Below are 22,963 nucleotides of genomic sequence, written 5' to 3' on the forward strand. Positions count from 1 at the left end.
TGCATTTGTTTAATTTTTTGGCTCACCTTTAAATCAGACCTTTATGTATAGAAATGGTACAGAAGTGTGATAAATAGTTTTAATAAGTGAAAAAAACAGGTGAGAAAAATACTGTTAAAATTTCATCTGTACACACCTTCCGTTCTTTCGCTCAGTCGTGTCCGACTCTTTGTGACCCCGTGGACTGTAGCCTACCAGGCTCCTCTGTCCATGGGATTCTCCAGGCAAGGACACTGGAGTGGGTTACCGTTTCCTTCTCCAGGGGATCTTTCCGACCCAGGGATCGAACCCGGGTCTCTCGCATTGGAGGCAGACGCTTTAACCTCTGAGCCACCACACCCTAGTCTAATCAAAAGGAAAAGTCAATCAGAAGACACTAGATCGGTGTTTTCCTGATACTGTTAGTTCTATAGCTAAGCCAGTATCCTAGGAGCTGGGGTTTGTTTTTCTTACTTGTGTTATTAATTTATTAGTGTAAATTTACACCTGTCAACACATATTTATAGCAGTGGAACAACCCACCACAAATATTATAGACTTTAAGGACACATAATACAGAAGTTGAAACACTTAAATTGTTTTAACACTTGCTAATATAATTCAGTTTCACTTATATGAAAATATAAATAGCCAGATTCCTGTTAGAAAAATTATTTTGGTAATCATCCTGATTTTTCCTCCTGATTTTTTTAAAAATTTATTTTTAATTCTAAAGTTATTTTCATCTATGATTCACTGCTTCTAGTACCAACTAATGAGGATGGTAATTTTGTCCACATGGGAAAGTGAAAGTGAAGTTGCTCGGTCATGTTCGACTCTTTGCAACCCCATGGACTGTAGCCTACCAGGTTCCTCTCTCCATGCTATTCTCCAGGCAGGAATACTAGAGTGGGTTGCCATTTCCTTCTCCAGGAGATCTTCCCAACCCAGGGATTGAACCCGGGTCTCCCGCATTATAGGCAAACGCTTTACTATCTGAGCCACCAGGGAAGTCCGTCCGCATGAGGACACTGCAGAAAGAAGGGCAAAGTTTTATCTCCTGTCTGGGGGCAGTTGAGATGCTAAGGAATCCTCATGCTTTGTAGTTATCGTCACTCCAATTCCTTATTTTATAGCAAATGCAGCTCTTAGCACTGCAGGTGTAAGAAATAGGGAATCCACATGTGTGGGATTGTACTGTAAACTAACAGAGCATGAGATGACCCCTGCCCGCAATAAGCGTTCCAGGAAGTCCACAGAAGTTAGACTTCCTGAGTCTCCATGACTTCCTTCCATCCACACCACTCCTCACCAGTCCCGGTTCTCATCATCTCCTGCCAGGATCACTGCAATAGTCTGCCCTCCTGTCTACTATTCAAATACCTTTCAAATAATTGCCCTACCACGTATGTATACCAAAGACGTTCTATGTGGGATTATACCACACCCCTGCTTAAAATCTTTCTATGGCACAAGAAGCACTGAATAAAATTCAAACTAATGAAACCCATGTCCTGGCCCCCGTTTTCCTTTCCCTCTAGCCTGCTCTTTGGATGTCGCGTTGTCCTGCTCTCCTGATGCATAATGCAGCACACCTGTGGTCCCCAGCCCATTGGCTTCTTATTGCTCGCAAGTTTTTCCCTTTGAGCCTCTCTCAATTCCCCTTGCCCTGAATGAAGTCTTCCTGGTTCCTAACAAAGACCTGCTGATCCAAAGAACTAAAAGGTCATTCCTCTACAAAATCTTTTCTGTTTCCACATCATACTCCCTATAACAGGTTACAAAGTATGTTTCTCTTCATATCTGCAAACACAGCCAAACAGTAATGAGGTAGAAGCTATGTCTTCTCTGTGTTTCTGGGAACCGCCTTCAAGGACACTCAACCATTGCTGGTAGTAGAAAACCCACACATGAAACAACTGCAAACACCAAGTAACAGTACCCAAGACAGTGCTAAGGAATGTATACCTTGCTCTAAGCACTTGGAAAGTTCTAAGAAGTCACACAGCATAGAAGAATGAGTTTTACTGTCAAACAGACCTGAATTCGCATCTTGACTGTCCTACCTTCTGGTTATGTGACTGTGGATACATCAGTTCGTTTCCTTACGCCAAACCTGAATAACAGTACCTATTTCACAGAAGCCTTTTATGGAAATCAGATGAGATGGTGAGGATCCAACACAGAAGTTGCTAAGAAAATATCCATTCCTGTCGTTTTTCTCTGAGAAAGGAGAGTGATTACATACAAGTGCTAAATGACTCAAGTACAACTTAGAGGAGGTGAAATTTAAGCTTGACCTTTAAGCAAGCATTTGGACAAGTACATATTGACAGAAAATTAGGCAAAGGCAAATGATCTGCTTAAAACTCTTCCCAGATTCAGCCTTTGGATGCTCTATCATTCCCACAATTCAACCCCTCATAGCAATATGAGAGCAATTATACATGAATATAACCCAGCTTCAAAACCCAAGAATATTGCAAATTAGAAAGAAGACATAAAATCACTGCAATATATTTAATCGAGACTAGTTCTTTAGTGGAGGAATGTTTCAAAAAAATGGTGTTGTAGGGTATTGGGCTGCTCACTCATTTGCGCAGCAGCAAGCATTATACTAACAACAACAGAGCTGGCACAACAACATCAACCAACGTTTAAACAAGCACAGGGTAGGTAATAATCTCCATGTGTGGATGGTTCGAGTGTTAACAGAGCAGTCTAAAGCAATCTCATTTACTTTTATGGTTAAGCGTTCAGGAAACATCCTTTACTATTTTAACATCTGAATGTTTTCATGGCTGAAGAGATGCCAGTATAGCCTGGAAAACAATTTACAATGATGTGTAAAGTAGTTACATCTTCCAACATAAGTCTGCTGGTTCAGTTATTCCACCTATATTAATATTGTCATGAGATGTGTAATAGCCTTGATCCTATCACCCACTTCAATGGGAATATACTGAGTACTACCCAAATGGAAGGGTCCAGTTTGAAGTTGATGAGAAACTCAAGCCTTTGTCGCAAGTGCTTCCTGCCATTAGCTTGCTGTCATTGAGAAAGGGCGCTGTCTCAAGCTGCAGGCTGGTCTACCATCAGTCTCATGCTAGCTCATTTCATTTCAGATCTGCAGCTAGGTGTGTGCTATAAAAAAAAACAAAAAACAAAGCTATTGATTTCTTTCTACCTCTGTTGAGATAAGCGGAACAACCTGTAATTTGGTTTGACCAAAAAAAAAAAAAATCTAGATGGCAGGAAAAGTTTTAAAGAAAGGGATAAAGACACAAAAGGCAATTTTCACAGGATCTTGAACATAGGAGGAATTTAAGAAATTTAAAGAGATTTACAAAGAATGGAAATTTTTTAAAAATCCAAAGATAAGAACAGAAAGTAAAAGAATGAAGTGTTTGTTTTTGATACCATTCCTCTTGGGTTTTCTCGTGTGTAGTTGAATGCAATAGACTCTGAACTGGGCTCCCTGCTCCTGAAAAATCTAATCTATACACAGTATCTACCATACTTCTTTCTAAATGGTAAGTCAGATCCTATCACTTCTCTGATTAAAATTCTCTAATGGCTTCTAACCTCACTCAGAACAAAGTCTAGACTACAAAGACCACCCACATGCCTCTCCTGAACTTTCCAGCTTCATACCTTCAACCCTCCCTGGCTTACTCCAATCCAGAGGATCTCTCAGATCACAAAACACTAAACCAGCTCCCGCCTGGGGTCTCACACATGCTGTTCTCTTCCCTACCCTACCTCCTTGAAAACTGTCTCTTCATTCAGGTCTCAGCTTAGATGTCACCAGCTCAGGTATCACCTATTCAAATGTCACCTTCCCTGACCACCTCATAAAATACAGAAGCTCGAGTGCTATTTAGTTCTTGCCCTATTTCATTGGTCTTCTTAGTATTTATCATTTATATACATTAGATTATTTGTTTAGTTGTTTATCTGCTTATGTCTTGCCTGTTAGAGATACCTACAAGATGGGGGATGCTGTAGTGCAGAGCCTGGAATACCAGGTGCCACATAATAGATAAAAAATGTAGCAAGAGGGAAGGAGACAGGGTGGCTGAAAGGAAGGATCCCTTGTCCAACTCACATGTTTGTATCTTTGCTCCCCAAATAACTGGACACAGACTGTTTGTACAGGAACTACTTATGTCCCTTGACCCATTTTCCAGACACCTGAACACTAAGAAAAACTCGTAGGCTTTGGGAGTAAAGAGATGAAAATTTAAACCTCATCTCCATCACCAAGTAACTTTTCGATTTTGAACAAGTTTTTTAAACTCTCTATGGAATTTTACAGTTAACAAAACTTTAGACACCCATGGGCACTGGGCTAGGTACTTGGGATACCTCAGAAAAATTATTGAGAGTGAAATTAGCTAACTTCCATTAAAACTAACTTGGCAAAAAATGCATAATTGATTAATATTAGATCTCTGTCCCCTATACCCTACACCACACACCCCATTCTGTCAGCAGCCTTACATGGTGTTATGCCCAATAACTGCACCTAGGATAAGCAAAAGAACTGTGAGTTTTTCATAGCTGTGAGTCCATGAAAACCAAGAGTGAGCAAACAAAACACCTTAGATGAAAATACTCACTTTTCATTGAGGCAAAAGTCCAAAGCAGGTACATGGTAATTCAGAGAACCAGGTACATGGTAATTCAGAACCCCTGCACCCAAGCCAAAGGAGATGATATGACCCACCTAATTTTAGCTCCTTTCCACTGGGCGAACTAGCTAGCCCACTTGTGGAGTCGAGTGAGCCAAGGGGTCTGCGGCTAGGCAGAAACTCCATGTCACATGGAAAGGACAGTGTGAATTGTCAGTGAACACTCAGTCATCTTCAGCACACCCCACCATCTCAATCAACAATGGAACAATAAGTGGCTATGAGAATATGCTGTAGATTGACATAGCCACAAGCAAGAATCCTATCTTTAATTTGCTGCCACTGAGATATGTTCTTTTGGGGTACACAAATCATAACAAATGAATGTACACTTACCTCCTAGGATAGTGGATTCTTATCCATCAGGGAGTATGAGATTACCAGGATGCATGCTAAAAAAATAAATGTAGATTCCCAGGAACCACACCCAGAGATATTTTTACGAGTGAATCTGTTGCTTCAGGCCCAGAGACCACACTTTTGTGAAATACAAGGCATAAAAGCACAGCTATTTCATGACTGATGATTACACAATGGCTGCTTAATGTTAGATTGGAGACCGCCCCTCACAAAACCCCCACAGAGGTTCACCTCCGGGAAGGAGCAGGAAATCTACATGGTTTCAGATTTTCCCCATTCAAGCAATACCCACTCCCACAAAGAACTTGTTTTGCTAACCAGGTTCTATTTTTTGGTCTCCTTGGCAATGCAGAAAAATAACTTGGCCTTTTACAGAGACTCAACTGACTTCAAAAATGCCAGGAGCTTCCTCACAAGGACAAAGGAGACAAAGATGGATAGGGCAGATCTAAGACCCAGAAGAAGTCATGTGTGTATTTAATAACTTTAATTTCACCTACAAAACTGCAGCTCTCTCCAGAACAGGGAGAAACTAGGGTAGGCAGCCTGGGCCTCACTCAAGCCACCAAACAGTTGTTACTCATTAACCTTGTAGAACATGACATCTGATTCTTCCCTAACACAGGTAACAAATCACTTCTGATATCAGGTGGTTGCCCCAGAAGCCTTCACACTATTTTAAGCCTAATACTGTGTCCCAGAAATCGTTCTGAATCTTATCAGTGGTGATCCTGAGGAATTCAAAAACAGTCAAAGAAAGTAATTCAAAATACTTTCCACTTTGGTTGTCTTAAAAAGACCATTTCATGAGAAAAACAAAAAAATAAGATTTAGAATGCTTGGCTTCTTGCTGATTGTCAGGCTTTACAATTGCTCGTTGAACTTGATAGGATAAAAGAAAGAGATATCTGAGCACCTGAATGTGAGCTGGGGGACAGCGGGGACCAAAGTGAAGCTGATGAAACTGATCAGACCATAGCAGGGCCCAGCAACTGCGGGGAAGCAGGGAGTCACGGGCTAGACGCATGAAAATGCCCCCACCTACTTGGAGGTCTCCTCAGGCATAACACTTTAGATAAGGTGTCTTGAGAGCACTGCAGGGTAACCCAGCAAGACATACACACCCTCCTTATAGCCCTGGGAAAACTCCCATTCGCATGGAGAATCAAAGTTTTTGTCCATGAGCTTCAACACTCCCCTTCCCCTCACCCCCATCCAGGCTCACAAGGATCATTCCTCCCAGCTGCCTGTAGCTCTAACCAGATAACCATCCCACCATGTTGCTTTTCTGCTGCTCTGTCTCCTGCATACCTGATCTATTGATGTCACCAGTCTTCCCTCTTCTTTCACAGGTAATCTCCACGTCTTCATCTACTAGGCATGAGTGGGTTCCCTGCCTGTTATGGTTACTACCAACCTCCAGATCACTGACTACAGAGTTCACCTTGCCTCTTTCATGTCCTTTGTACTCCTTCAGGCATGGCATAGGACAGGATCTCCCAAATTCCACTTCCATTTTCCAAGTTATCCCAGATTTGGGCATTGCTCCTATTCCCCTGGACATGTTCCTGTCCATGCTCTCTGCCACCAGTTCCTCTCCACTCTGTTCTACCAATCAAACGATGCCCAGACTACTTAGAAAACTAGTAACCCTTAACATTCAATTGTATAGAATCCATGGTGTTAATGAGTGCATTGATGTTCCCAATTTCTTCCCTCTCCTTGATCCAGTTCCCTTCCTTTTGACTCTGGGCTTGGTCATGAGACTTGTTTGGCCAATAACACTCAAGTAAAAAGCCCTTTCATAATTGGTCTGGATTGTTCTCACTCTTCAACAAGTGACACAAGACCCATCATAGGCTGGCCTAATGGATGATAGACATGCAAATCGCTGTGGCCCAGGTCATCCCAGCAGGAGTTATCTTAGATCAATCAAAAGCCCAACACCAGACATAGGAATGAGCATAGCTGAGACCAAAATAACTCAACCAAACCCAGACTATCTTATCAACCTTCAGACTAAATAAACGCTTACTGTTTTAAGCCTCTGATACATGGGCAGGTTTGTTATGAGGCATTATTGTGAAAACAGACAGCCAATATGGCCATACACAACAAAAGTGACTTCAGAGATATCTAGCACCTTCTTTGTCAGAATTGAAACTTCCCCTTTGTGTCACAACCATCTCTTCATCCTCTCATCTGTGGAGTTTGCATACTCCTGGGGTAGCAGATACAGTAGGTCAGATCTTTTCATACAGAAAACCATGACTCCACACTGGATGAAAGGAGAAGACTGCTGGTAATTTAGGAGATGGTCAGGGACAGGGAGACCTGGCGTACTGTGGTCCATGCAGTTGCAAAGAGTCAGACACTTGGTGACTAAACAAATGAAACTGGTAAGTCAGTGGTGAGTAGGTTTTCCCACAGCCAGCTGGAACTGGTGACAGAGGGTGTTTGCTTCAGTAACAGTTGAGGTTTCACAGTCTAGATTCTCAGAGCAGAGGAAGGAACACTAAAATGTGCATCTGGATCTTTCCCTTATACTGACCGGCAGCTTCCCAAATGGTCTAGTTTTTGCAGGATTTGTTTCTGTTTTGTCTCATATCTATGTGTATGTGGGGAGGGGGGTATCCAAGGGAGAAAGTGGGAGCCATAGGAGAAGTCTTCGGGATACAGTGAAGGGATTTTGTGAGAATTTTGGAGAAGGGAAGAAACTAATTAGTACTTTGAAGTATTATCCCATACTATTTCTGCTTTCTCTTTTCAATATGAATTCTTGACAGCAAGTTTCCAATCCAATACTCTCTTGATGTGGCAGTAGAAACAATGGAAATAAAACTATATTGAAAATCATGAACTCTGTGATCAGAGAAGTGACTTAATCTCTGTCTTCTGGTATTAGATAGAAATCATGATGTTGTCTTATGTAATCAAAGATAATAGATAAGGCAGATAAGTGATAGACGGATAGAATAGCTAAATCAGCTGAATGTAACCTTGCTCTAAGAAGTCACAGCCTATGTTACCCCAGACTGTAATTCTCTATTATATTACTACCTTTGTTTTCCTTCACAGTGCTTTGTCATCATCTAAAATTATTTTATACATTTATTCACATGTTTATTTTATCCCAGTAAATAAATTTGAGTTGAGTTCTCCCAACTCAAATATAAGCTCCACAATGGTAAGGTCTCCATGAAAGGAGGACCCTATGAGGGTTGACTACTTTACTACTGCATCTCCAGGTTTTAGAAGCTGTTATGTATGTGGTAGCTACTCAAAAAATAATAATTGGAGGGAGGGAGGGAAGGAGGAAGGAAGAAAGGAAGGAAGAAGATGAATAAATGCATGGATACTTTATCTTTAGGGCTACCTGACTCATATCAAGACCATAAAATAATCAGTTTAGCCCTTCTGCACATATTTTCCTGTCTGCATAATAAAAGACTTGAGTAACATGATTTTTAAGGATGCTTTTTAAATTCTATGATAATTAGCAAACTACCTTTCTGGCTGCAAGTTCTCGTCCAAGAAAGCATAATATCTACCAGACATAGTCTCAGAATTAAATAGTTACAGAAAAGTACCAGGGCTTCCCTGGTGGTTCAGCTGGTAAAGAATCCACCTGCGATGCAGGAGACCTGGGTTCAATCCCTGGGTTGGGAAGATCTCCTGGAGAAGGGAATGGCTACCCACTCCAGTATTCTGGTCTGGAGAGTTCCACAGACTGTATAGTCCATGGGGTTGCAAAGAGTCGGACACGACTGAGCAACTTTGACTTTGACTTTCACCTGAATATGTTGAAAAGCACTAGTTCAATCTTCAAGGCACTACAGTTGTACATTTAAGTTTGCTGCAGACAGGTCAGCTGGAATTGCAAAATCTTGATTTAAAAATACCCTTCTGCCAACATTAATTTTTAATATGAGAATCAGATGCCTCTGGCTAGAGCCTAAAGAAGCATTCCATATATCCAAAGGCCTCAACCCCCATAAGGCAGACCCTGCTATGAGCTCCAGCCATTACTGTAGTAGTACAAAATGCTCCATGGTCTACAGAATGATCATATTGGTTTGAATTTTTCTGTAGGTTTCCTTAGAATAAAGCACAAATGAGGACCCAAAATGACATTAGTGAAAAGTTCCCAATCTCTTGATTCATTTTCATCTCAGTAGTTGTTTTAGTCAAGGCTCTTTTGTCTGTAAGTTACAGGAAACCTCTCAGCAAGGTTCTTTTAAAAAGGACATTTGTATAATGGTACAATGTTATCTCAGGGCAGAGATACACCTGAACCCCATAGGGGTAAAACTGTTGACTAAGAGAAAGGCAGAACAAGGCTAACATGTTCCTGGTCTTTCAGACACTCGTCTCTGCTCTGACCATCAGCCTCAGATTCCTCTTCCTTTGTTGCTGTTCAGTACTCACTTGTGTCTAACTCTTTGCCACCCCATGGACTGCAGCACGCCAGGCTTCTCTGTCCTTCACGATTTCCCAGAGCTTGTTCAAACGCATGTCCATTGAGTCTGTCCATCAACCTCAGACTCCTCTTCCTACAGATCTGATTTTTACCTTCACCATATCTGCAGCCACCATCCAGCCCCCAAGTTTACACTATCTGAGTTCAAGCCACATGCAGAGGTTGAGAAAAACCTCTCCATTCCAAACTTGTGGAAAAGAGACTCTGTTGGCCCAGATTGGGCCAAGACACTTCTTTTTTTCAAATTAACTCTGACCTAGTGAGCAACCCTATGGTGCAAACATGATTGTGAATGATTCATCTGAGAGTCGAAAGGGGGCAGGCCACGGAAAAATAGGGTCAATGTTAAGACACTCCAAAGGGAGGTTAACATAACATACCAAAATGACTCTATGAAAAAGGAGGCTCTGGTTAATAAAGGCTAAGAGATTTCCAGAATTAGGACTATTCCCAACAGAGATTATGGGAACAAAGGCAGCTATAACACTAATATATACACAAATGTATTACCTTACAATTTTGTATATCAAGTCCAATATGGGTCTTAATGTGCTAAAATTATGGTGTCAGCAGGGATTTGTTTCTTCTGGAGACTCTCGGAAGGAAGATATTTTCTTTTCTTTTCCATCTTCTAAGGGTTCCCCACATCCCTTGGCTCATAGCTCCCTCCTCTTTCTACAGAGTCAGCAAGGTTGCATCTCCCTGACCATCTTCCACCACCACATCTCTTTCTCTGACCACAGTTGGAGAGTCTCTGATTTTTAAGACCCATGTGTTTAGACTGGGCCCACTCAGACAGCTCAGGAAAATCTTGCATCTCAAGGACTTGATATTCATCCCATCTGCCAATTTCCTTTTCCCATCTAAGGCAACACATTCAGCAATTTAAGGGATTATGATGTGGACACATTTAGGGAGTCATTATTCTGTCTATCACAGATGGGCTTTTGGAATTAAAAGATAGTTACAGTTTTCTCTTTCAAGCATTTTTTCTCATCTGCCTAAATCTCAATTATTTTTCAACTTTTCAGCAGTCATTTCATAATGGAGATACATAATCCACGTGATATGAAAATGTGAAGTTTTCAGCCTTACCTACAAAGGCCATATCAACATTTGATTTGATTATTATCCAATATCTGCAATCACCAGTTCTATTTTTAAAAAAAGCAGAAGTAACACATTTTGAAACTCAACTAATTCTCAAGCACACTAAATTTCTCATTTCACTTAATTTTACTATGAATAAAACAGTAATAAATAAGTTGTCCAAAGGTCAAACAAATAGAAGTAGAGCCAAGATTCAAATTCAAATCCCTGTCCAACTCCAGGGGTCCTATTCTTTCCTTTATATCAGACAGTCGTTAAAGAATAAAACCTCATCCTTAGATGGACTTATAATGTGTGCTCTCCCATAATCAGAAATAATAACTACTCCATTAAGCATATTAATCATTCCACTAATAAGCAACTACTCTAGCAGTATTGGACCTGGAGACTTCAGGTTGGCTTCTGAGCAGAGCCTCAGTGAGTGGGGCTGAGTAGATTCTCAGGATGACAAGCACCTTGCAAACAATTGCTTTTATTACTTGTTTATCATGCTTTAGGCTTTCTTTCTAACTCATTCCAATTACTTAGAAATAGACATGGGTATGGGGAAGTGAAAGAAAGACAAGTGTGCCTCAATATCTTTATCCTTAAAATGGACATAACCAAAGGCATTTAAGTAACCCCAAATGACTGTTGGGAGATTATATTAGCTAATACATGCAAAGCACTTGGAACAGTGCCTAGCATACAGGAAACATCATCATCCTTACCACCATCATCACCACCATCACTATTACAACCATCATCAATGTCATCATCATCATCATATTCTTCATCAGAATTTCAGTCTTAAGGTTATCTTCAGATTTTAGTCAAAATTAGGGCAAAATGTCTTGAGATATCTGAAAGAACTCTAGAGTATGAGCTAGATAAAGCACCTCCTCATATTTCTGATCTTTTTTGGTATCAAATATAGGTATTTGTTAAACAATGATTACTCTCTTACTGGATTTTAGTCACTATGTTTTAATTACAGGCTTTCATGCCTTAATGCTATTTTTTCACTTAGTATTCCAAGAAAGTCTGAATCTCAGGATATCCATTTTTAAGTTTATATGTGCTTAATTTCTTCTAAAATAAAATAGCATATTGGAGGCTTCTCTGTATGGTCCAGTGGTGGTTAAGAACTTGCCTAACAGTGAAGGCGACATTGGTTCTACCCTTGTTCTGGGACAATCCCATGTGTGTAGAGCAGCTAAGCCTATGCATCCCAACTACTGAGGCCACAAGCTGAAACTACTGAAGGCTGTACACGTAGAGCCTGTGCTCTGCACCAAGAGAAGCCACCTCAATGAGAAGACTATACACCACGATGAAGAGTAGCCCTTACTCCTCGTAACTAGAGAAAAGCCCACATAAAGCAACAAAGATCTGGCACAGCAAATAACAATAATAATAAATAAATCTTTAAAAACTGAAGTCAAATGACATCTTAAGGTTCACTTCTGGGAACATCTTAGGTACAATTTGGCCTTCTTCGTAAGCAGGTAATACAAAACATGTCATGCCACTTAAACTGACATCCAAACTATTTTCTTTTAACAAAAATTGATTCACTGCTGCTGCTGCTAAGTCACTTCAGTCATGTCCAACTCTATGCAACCCCACAGACAGCAGCCCACCAGGCTCCCCTATCCCTGGGATTTTCCAGGCAAAATCACCGGAGTGGGTTGCCATTTCCTTCTCCAATGCATAAAAGTGAAAAGTGAAAGTGAAGTCACTCAGTTGTGTCTGACTCTTAGCGACCCCATGGACTGCAGCCTACCAGACTCCTCCGTCCATGGGATTTTCCAGGTAAGACCACCGGAGTGGGTTGCCATTTCCTTCTCCAATGCATGAAAGTGAAAAGTGAAAGTGAAGTCGCTCAGTTGTGTCCGACCCTTAGTGACCCCTTGGACTGCAGCCTACCAGGCTCCTCCACCCATGGGATTTTCCAGGCAAGAGTACTGGAGTGGCTTGCCATTGCCTTCTCCGGGTGATTCACTATTTTCTTTCAAAATATGTTTGAATATCCGCTTGTCCCATCTCTTCCAGACACTCTTTACTGCTTTAACTTCTATCCCAAATGTTCTCTGAATGCTTTGTTTGTGCTTTTATTTTATGCCCCTCATTGTCTCCCACTGTCTCCAATTCTTCCTAGTTTTTTTTTTTTTTTTTTGGACACTTAGGGCCAACTGTTCCCCTGCTTCTCTGCTTGAGTTCTCCATCTCTCCCCTCAGTGGAGCTCTCCCTGCTGCTTCCATAGACTTCCTGAGTCTCTCTTCCTCCCTCCTGCAGGTTTCTCTCTCCTTCACGCTGACTCCCTCTGCTCCTTCTTATTCCATATGCCACTTTCCTCACTTCTCCTTGATCTGGGAACAGAAAGAGATTTGCTAGAGCTGCTCATCAACCTTCTTCTTGTCAGCACACAGTTCTTTGCTTCAATAGAGTTGCAGCAATTTCAATCTTCTTTTTCCACCGGCACCTCATCATTTGCATCCTGCTGTGCCACTTCCCACTTTCTCCTCTGCAAGGCTCCAGCCTCAGCATATGCTCTCACTTCCTCTCCATTTCCATCTCCTTATCTCTGTTCCTTCTCTAAGACTCCCAATGCCTCTCCCAACCTAAAGTCTGCAACAACAACAATGAAAAATCCTATCTGCTAGGCTTGTAATATAATTCATTTCCTCGTGGCTTGCTACATGAGCAAAGTACTTCTTAGAATGCATGCAACTTGAGAAAAGAGACCAAAAGTCAGGTGCTGACTATTCAAACATGGGAAGCTAACATTCAGAGCTAGGAGGATACATGATGTAATAAACAGTGCATGAGGTTCAGGCTGAAACCCAGTGCTTAAGAATGATTCTACCTCTAAATCTTTATTTAAATAAAATGATTTATTTATACTCTCTGGCCTAAGGAGATTTCCAAAATATGATAGTCAAATTGCTATCCATTGTTCCAATCATCTTTGCTGCATAGCAAACTACTCTAAATTCAGTAACATAAAACAGCAACCATACTATCATGCTTATGGGTTCTGTGGGTCAGCAACTGGAAAGAACACAGTGGGACAGCTCTTCTCTACTCCATAATATCTGGGCCTTCCACAAGGAGACCCAAATGGCTGGAGCTAGAACACTGGAGAATTGAAGATCCACTTTCAAGACATCTTCATTTATAAGTTTGGCTGCCTCTCCATGTGGCTTGGACTTACAACAATGGCCTCAGGAAAGTTGAATTTCTTACAGGAGACAGAGAGCTCCAAAAGGTGATGATCCTGATCAACCAGGGAGAAGGTGCATGACATCATGTGACCTAACCTTGTGAGTCATAGTGTCCCTTCCTCTGTATTCCACTAAGTGAGGTAGTTCCAAGCTTGCTTAAATTCAAAGGAGAAGGATTGGACCTTACCTCTGGGTGAGGGAAGTAGTAAGTTCATACTGTATAAGACCATGATGGTTGAGAGTTAATATGGCGACCATCCTGGAATCACAACATGACACATCCACATATTCCGTTCTAGCTCTAAAAATCTAAAAATCTTAAGTTTTATTTAGACCGTCAGTGGATGTTCACTTAAAACTTAGCTTCTACTCCCAGAAGGCAAACTGAAAAACACGGAATATAGTTTGTTTATATATACAACACAAGAAGACAAAGCAAAACCATTCTTTAAGCATCAAGGGGTGTGTCACAGTCTGAAGACTCATAAATTGTCAACGGGAATTCTAACAAGGGAGGTGTTGTTGAAAGGTAGAGGAGTCCCAGAGAGCATCTGAGAGTGAACCTAAATTTACTGCCCATTAATTACTCACATTATCTCATTTAATCCTTATAATAATCCTGAGCAATAAATATCACACTTCATGTTTCATAGATCATGAAGTTGAGCCTCAGAGAGGTTAAAGAAACTTCCCCAAGGTTCCATGGCCAGTTATCCCAGTCTCAATGACACACTAAAAGATGGAGCACTAGATCAAACTGGATTTGAAGGTGGGCTCCCCATGTAGGATTTGCTATGACTGAATGCAACATAGCCAATTCTTAGCTTGGGGACAATACAAATAAAGAGAAAACGTGGGAAGAACCAGGATAAATAAGAGGGATAGTAGCAGGGGTTGGAGGTCAGGGAGCATTGCTTGGGCTACTCAAAGAAGAGAGTTGCTACTGGGTTGCAGCAAATCCTCAGTTCTATCCACTACAACAATGTCCATGTGTAACAATACAGTCTGAAGTTACTTTAGTTCATCAGAGAAAGAGGACATTTGTATATCCTGGCATTTGCCAGTCTCTATGAAGCCCCCCAAATATAGACTATCCTGCCTAATCTTGTTGATCATTTATGTCAGTTGAGTATGAAGACCTGGTTCCTGGCTATTGTCATGCAAACTAGCATGACCCTTTAGCATTTCATGTTTACAAAATATCTGCCAATAATTTAGCAATACTAAATACACAAAGAGAAGTGTCTTTACATTCACAAAGAGAATCAGGTAACAACCAGTATGATTTTCATTTGCCAAATGAAGACATTGGGCATTAAAGTAAAGATGGGCATTAAAGCTAAAAGTTCAAGGTTTTCATTAAATCCCCACAAACTCCCCAATCATTTCACTTTTTTAATCATTTAAAATGTTGAGCACTCATGCGATTCTTTAAAATTTTATAGCACCATGCACTTTTGCCTTTGGTTTTAATTCTGTCATATTTTTAAGATTTCTGCAGTTAGAGATCAAGAATCCTAATTCTATTAGGATAGAATTAGGAGGAGATCTAAGACCAAGACATAAGCCCATTCTTCCTTCATGTGTCAACTCCATTCAGCATATGTTTTTCACTGTCTTATAATGCAGGCCCACTAATTTGTTAGATAGCAAACAATCCAAGAAGGAAAAAAGGGATGGGGGAAAGTACTGTGGCCTATAGGGTGTTTAATTGCTATCCAATCTCTGCTTTATAATCAAGAAATGTCCCTCCACCCCACCCAAATGCCCATGAATTAAAAAACTAGTTGACTAGACAATGGTATATCCATTCAGTGAAATACACAGTGAAAAGGAATAGAAAAGACTGATATATATACTCCTACAAGACATTTCCAAGATACATTGTTAAGTAAACAAAAGCAAATTAAAAAACTGTACACAGTAGACCACATTTATGTGACAGGAAGAGGTGGACACAAATGTATGTACACTGTCTTCCTCGTATTTTTAACAATAAATATTGGAAGAAAAAATAATAAAATTGATTATAGGGCATGGGGAAAATGTACCCCTGATCATAGAAATGGGCGCCAGAAGCTTAGGCAGGAAATAGGAGGGCTCGTTAAGACAGCAGAAGTCCCTGGCAGAAGTCAGAACAAACATCATTTCAGATCTTTCTGTTGCCATCATAGGCTCCAGAAAGCTCTTCTCCACTAATGATTCAACTCCAGTCCTGAATGGCTCTACAGTAGTTCTGGGTGTGGTTTCAGATGCTGGGACCAAGTTGTGAGACCCTCTGACTATGACAGCTTCCATGCCTCTGGGCTGGTCTGTCTGGCTCAGCTGGTGTCCATTCCTCCCCTCTCTGCAATATGTTTTACCTTCTTAGGTACAGGAGGAACAAATTTCAGCCCAAAACATATATGTAACCACTCATCAGCTACAAGCTACTTAACACGTGGACTAAGGGCAGTACCTCATTTCTCTTAGATCTACAAGGAATCACCCAGATTCGATAAAACAATCCCAGCCTCAACTGTACTTTCTCATTCAGGACATAGACCTGTGGCCTTAACAATGATAAAACAGGAACCACCAGCTCTTATCAATCACATACTAAATCCTAGTCACTCTACTAAGAGTTTCAAATACTTATCTTACTGACTCCTCACAATAACCCTAACAGGTACCTACCAAACCCTCCTATATTACCAATGACAAAAAGTAAGGCCTCAAAAGGAACAGAATGTCAGGAGGATCCCATGGGCAGAGGAGCCTGGTAGGCTACAGTCCATGGGGTCGCTAAGAGTCAGACACAACCGAGCGACTTCACTTTCACTTTTCACTTTCACACATTGGAGAAGGAAATGGCAACCCACTCCAGTGTTCTTGCCTGGAGAATCCCAGGGACGGGGGAGCCTGGTGGGCTGCCATCTATGGGGTCGCACAGAGTCGGACATGACTGAAGCGACTTAGCAGCAGCAGCAGTGAGTGAAACCCAGATATCTTAAAACCAGGCTCATTTTTGAAATCTGTAAGTCTGTTTCTATTTTATAAACAAATTCATTTGTATCATTTATTAAAATTAGATTCCACACATGAGTGACACCATATATTTATTTTTCTCTGTCTGACTTTTCACTTAGTATGATAATCTCTGGGTCCAAGGGATAAATTAGGAGTTTGAGATTAACATATATGCTATTATATATAGACCATATAACCAACAAGGATCTACTATATAGCACAGGGAACTCTACTAATATTCTGTAATAACTTATATGGGGAAAGAATCTCATAAAGAATAAATCTAACTGAATCACATTGCTATACACCTGAAACAAACATGACATTGCAAATCAACTATACTCCAATAAAATTTTTAAAAAAACATGCTTGTAACAGTCTGTGATCCTCGGTTCAGACAAGGGCTTCCTGATCCAGATGAAAGCATCACTGATTGAGGTGTTACATTGAAGCCAACAGAATAATGCACATGGTCCCATCTCTCTAGGTCAAGCTACTGTCAAGAGAAGATATTCATACCAACAAGAATAAGTAAATAATTGCACTAGACATAATGCTACCAAACTATCGGTCAGATCCTCAACATCCCACAAAGTTACAAGAGGTTTCCAAGAATCCTCAAATTCATAAGTTCCTTTTTTAGCCTGCAGTCTTCCTTACCAAATATGACTACTTATGGCTTCACACCTGATCAGAGTACAGACAGACTGAGCAGCAGATGGAGCATGCTCAGTCACGAGGTGACCCACTCTGTACACATTTTCAAAAAGATTGAAATCCCTCAGCACGATCATCAATCCCCAGTGGACCATGGGACAATCTCAGATTTAAAATACTTAGACTTATAAATGATAACCCAGGAATTACCAAGATTTACTGGAAAAGACTCTGATGCTGGGAAAGTTTGGGGGCGGGAGGAGAAGGGGACGACAGAGAATGAGATGGCTGGATGGCATCACTGACTCTGTGGACATGAGTTTGAGTGAACTCTGGGAGTTGGTGATGGACAGGGAGGCCTGGCGTGCTGTGATTCATGGGGTCGCGGAGAGTCGGACATGACTGGGCGACTGAACTGAACTGAACTGACTGAAAAAGTGAGTAGTTTTAAGGCCAAATGAGAGAGGTAAATAATTAATGAAGGTATTGCCAAGTCCCCCTTCCAAATGATTTGTCCACTCTCTCACCTTCTTGCAAAACTCTTGATATTTACACCTACATATGAGGCTGAATTATATCCCCTAGAGATCCTCTTTGCCTTACTTTCAGCCTTCAGGACTCTTCATCAAAAGGACTATGAGCTCCATCAAACTACACAGATAGCATCTTAAACGTTTCACCAACTCTGGGCAGAAGGATATCAGTTACTGTCAATTACAGATGCTTTCTGTCATAATGGGCTAGATTTTCTAAAGAGTCTCAACTGCAAAGTTCCCAAATGCCATGCACAAACCTGGTAATGGTCCATGCAAATTGAATACTTAAGGGTCTGTGTGAATTTCATTCCAGGGACTGCCTTTGAAAATTTAGCCTCATAACTGTAAAGCATTTGTAGCATCATAATCTGTCATCATTAGCAACAATGCTTGACTTAGTGCTCAACATTCTTATTAACCATGCAATTATGAATGCAGACAATGTTTAATCACTTTTACAAAAATACAGCTGTGTTGTTGGGGAGCTGTCACTTACTGCTCATTAATGATTGATTTTTTAAACCATCTAGATTGTTTTCATGAGAACAGGGGATTAACTATATGGAATTTATTATTGGTCATTAAGGGATATTAAAATGGAAAACCTTTACGAGATGTATCCTGTCTTGCTGCATTCGAATGCCTGAGACTCTCCTGCCAACATGGGGAGGGAAACAAAAGATCATTCTTACAGATCTCTGGCAAGGAGATCCAGTTGAGGAGAGGTGGAGTGAAGAGAGAAATTAAGAAAAAACATCTATCTTTGCTGTAATAAACACTGTTTACATTTTATAACAGCAATAATTTACCCCAAATAATCACTTCAGGTATTCTTCAGCTTGTTTAAGGGCTAACTGAACTGTGGCTACCAATCGATTCAGTGCAGATTGCAAATAATGGGCTATTTTGAAAACTTATAGCTGTTGCTGCATATCTCCCATACACTAGAAAACACTAATTCCCTTCCCACATTGCACATTTAATTAAAGATGAGTCAGGGCATTGTTTTATGGTCAAACTGTCCTTTTACCTTGGATTCAGAGAGCTGGATTTTGTGCCATCAAATGTCTCTTAAACATATTGTGATAAAACGCACTTTATCACTGCCAAACTGTGGAAAATTCTGAAAGAGATGGGCATACCAGACCACCTGACCTGCCTCTTGAGAAACCTGTATGCAGGTCAGGAAGCAACAGTCAGAACTGTACATGGAACAACAGACTGGTTCCAAATAGGAAAAGGAGTATATCAAGGCTGTATGTTGTCACCTTGCTTATTTAACTTATATGCATCATGAGGAACGCTGGGCTGGAAGAAGCACAAGCTGGGATCAAGATTGCTGAGAGAAATATCAATAACCTCAGATATGCAGATGACACCACCCTTATGGCAGAAAGTGAAGAGGAACTCAAAAGCCTCTTGATGAAAGTGAAAGAGGAGAGTGAAAAGGTTGGCTCGAAGCTCAACATTCAGAAAACGAAGATCATGGCATCTGGTCCCATCACTTCCTGGGAAATAGATGGAAAAACAGTGGAAACAGTGTCAGACTTTATTTTTGGGGGCTCCAAAATCACTGCAGATGCTGATTGAAGCCAGGAAATTAAAAGACGCTTGCTCCTTGGAAGGAAAGTTATGACCAACCTAGATAGTATATTAAAAAGCAGAGACATTACTTTGCCAACCAAGGTCCATCTAGTCAAGGTTATGGTTTTTCCCATGGTCATGTATGGATGTGAGAGTTGGACTGTGAAGAAAGCTGATCGCCGAAGAATTGATGCTTTTGAACTGTGGTGCTGGAGAAGATTCTGCAAGGAGATCCAACCAGTCCATTCTAAAGGAGATCAATCCTGGGTGTTCATTGGAAGGACTGATGCTAAAGCTGAAACTGCAATACTCTGGCCACCTCATGCGACAAGTTGACTCACTGGAAAAGACTCTGATGCTAGGAAAGGTTGGGGGTGGGAGGAGAAGGGGACGACAGAGAATGAGATGTCTGGATGGCATCACCAACTCTGTGGACATGAGTTTGAGTGAACTCCAGGTGTTGGTGATGGACAGGTTGGCCTGGCGTGCTGTGATTCATGGGGTCGCAAAGAGTCGGACACGACTGAGCGACTGAACTAAACTGAACTGATCCACAAAGATAATAAGTTTTGAAACATGTTAACACATTGGAAAGATCAGATTGCTCAGTCATGCCCTTCCTGGGTTTTCAGTTCTGATGCTTACATGCCCACACCCAGGGCTCTATCTTCTCACTTGCTCAGCAGCTGCCAGGATCCTGGAACACCTGACCTGAGGAAGATGGTTTTTAATAAATCACAACTCCTTTCTCCTGTCCTGGCTCATCCTTACTCCAGGTCTTCTCTGAGACTTCTATCTTCATATTTGTCAATATTTTGAGTTTTCTTCTGATAGCAAATGTACTATGTATTTGCTTTGGAAAATACAGAAAGCACAGAGAAGAAATTTAAAGCTATCTGTAGTTCCCACATCCAGAAATAACTGCTTCTGGTAGATACTTGTTTCCAATATTTTTCCTATGAACATTTTTTATATCTGCTGGTCTTTGGGTGAGTTACTTACCTTTTCTGTGTCCAGTTTCCTCCCTTACAAAATAGGGAAATAATACCTATCTCATAATGTGATTATGAGAATTAAATGAGTTAATATTTGGAAAACACATGGAAGAATGTGCAATAAAACATAGCTACCTACATTTTAGCTATGATAATTCTATAAACTGTTGAGGGAGAAATATTATGAAGGAAAGAACGATGTTCTAGTTAACTAGTAGCCATTTTTAAATTTTTATTTATTCATGACTGTGCTGGATCTTTGTTGTCGCAGGGGCTTTTCTCTAGCTGTGGTGAGTGAGGGCTTCTCCCTACTTGTGTTGTGCAAGCTTACTGAGATGGCTTCTGCATGGGCTCAATAGCTGCAGCTCACGGGCTTAATAGTTGCAGCTCCTGGGCTCTAGAACACAGATTCAATAGTTGTGGCATACAGGCTCAGTTGCTTTGCGGCATTCAGATCTTCCTGGACCAGGAACTGAACCCATATCTCCCTCATTCACAGGCAGATTCTTTACCACTAAGCCATCAGGGAAGCCTCAGTAACCACTTTTTAAAGTTTAAATTCCTGCTGATGCTGAGGCTGCAGGCCCAGGGAACCACACTTTGAAAAACATTACCTTCTATTACATGAGAAAAATCAACAACAAATGATAAAAAAAAAAAAAAAACACCAACAAGCCATGGAAGTAAAAGTAAATATATTTGGTCTAGTAAGCTTTACCCTGGGAGAAGATTTTGGAGGGGTAAAAAGCCTCTTGATGAAAGTGAAAGAGGAGAGTGAAAAGGTTGGCTTGAAACTCAACATTCAGAAAACAAAGATCATGGCATCTGGTCCCATCACTTCATGGGAAATAGATGGAAAAACTGTGGAAACAGTGTCAGACTTTATTTTTTTGGGCTCCAAAATCACTGCAGATGCTGATTGAAGCCAGGAAATTAAAAGACGCTTACTCCTTGGAAGGAAAGTTATGACCAACCTTGACAGTATATTAAAAAGCAGAGACATTACTTTGCCAACAAAGGTCCATCTAGTCAAGGCTATGGTTTTTCCCATGGTCATGTATGGATGTGAGAGTTGGACTGTGAAGAAAGCTGATCGCCGAAGAATTGATGCTTTTGAACTGTGGTGTTGGAGAAGACTCTTGAGAGTCCCTTGGACTGCAAGGAGATCCAACCAGTCCATTCTAAAGGAGATCAATCCTGGGTGTTCTTTGGAAGGACTGATGCTAAAGCTGAAACTGCAATACTTTGGCCACCCCATGCAACGAGTTGACTCACTGGAAAAGACTCTGATGCTAGGAAAGGTTGGGGGCAGGAGGAGAAGGGGACTACAGAGAATGAGATGGCTGGATGGCATCACCGACTCTGTGGACATGAGTTTGAGTGAACTCCAGGAGATGGTGACGGACAGGGAGGCCTGGCGTGTTGTGATTCATGGGGTTGCAAAGAGTCGGACACGACTGAGCGACTGAACTGAACTGAACTGAAGAGGTGTGTTCATGGCATCTGGTCCCATCACTTCATGGGAAATAGATGGGGAGACAGTGGAAACAGTATCAGACTTTATTTTTTGGGGCTCCAAAATCACTGCAGATGCTGATTGCAGCCATGAAATTGAAAGACGCTTACTCCTTGGAAGGAAAGTTATGGCCAACCTAGATATCAGATTAAAAAGCAGAGACATTACTTTGCCAACAAAGGCCCATTTAGTCAAGGCTATGGTTTTTCCCATGGTCATGTATGGATGTGAGAGTTGGACTGTGAAGAAAGCTGATCGCTGAAGAATTGATGCTTTTGAACTGTGGTGCTGGAGAAGACTCTTGAGAGTCCCCTGGACTGCAAGGAGGTCCAACCAGTCCATTCCAAAGGAGATCAGTCCTGGGTGTTCACTGGAAGGACTGATGCTAAAGCTGAAACTCCAATACTTTGGCCACCTCATGTGACGAGTTGACTCACTGGAAAAGACTTATGCTGGGAAGGATTGGGGGTGGGAGGAGAAGGGGACTACAGAGAATGAGATGGCTGGATGGCATCACCAACTCGATGGACATGAGTTTGAGTGAACTCCGGGAGTTGGTGATGGACAGGGAGGCCTGGCATGTTGTGATTCATGGGGTCGCAAAGAGTCGGTTATGACTGAGTGACTGAACTGAACTGAAGAGGTGTGTTATGCTGAAAGAATGAAACCGTGGGTGCAAATGATGACTCCCATTAGGTAAAAGAGCTGTAGGGATTGACAGCTGAATTATCATTTACTTCTCCACTTGACTTTGGTCCAAGTCATTGCTAGAGAGAAAATCTCTTAGTTATACACCCGCATTAATAAGCCCAGGTATTCTAGTTTCATGCTTGGAAG

Source organism: Moschus berezovskii, chromosome 8 (genome assembly GCF_049115385.1).
Source record: "Moschus berezovskii isolate FMDL1 chromosome 8, NW_MosBer_1.0, whole genome shotgun sequence".
Taxonomy (NCBI): Eukaryota; Metazoa; Chordata; class Mammalia; order Artiodactyla; family Moschidae; genus Moschus; species Moschus berezovskii.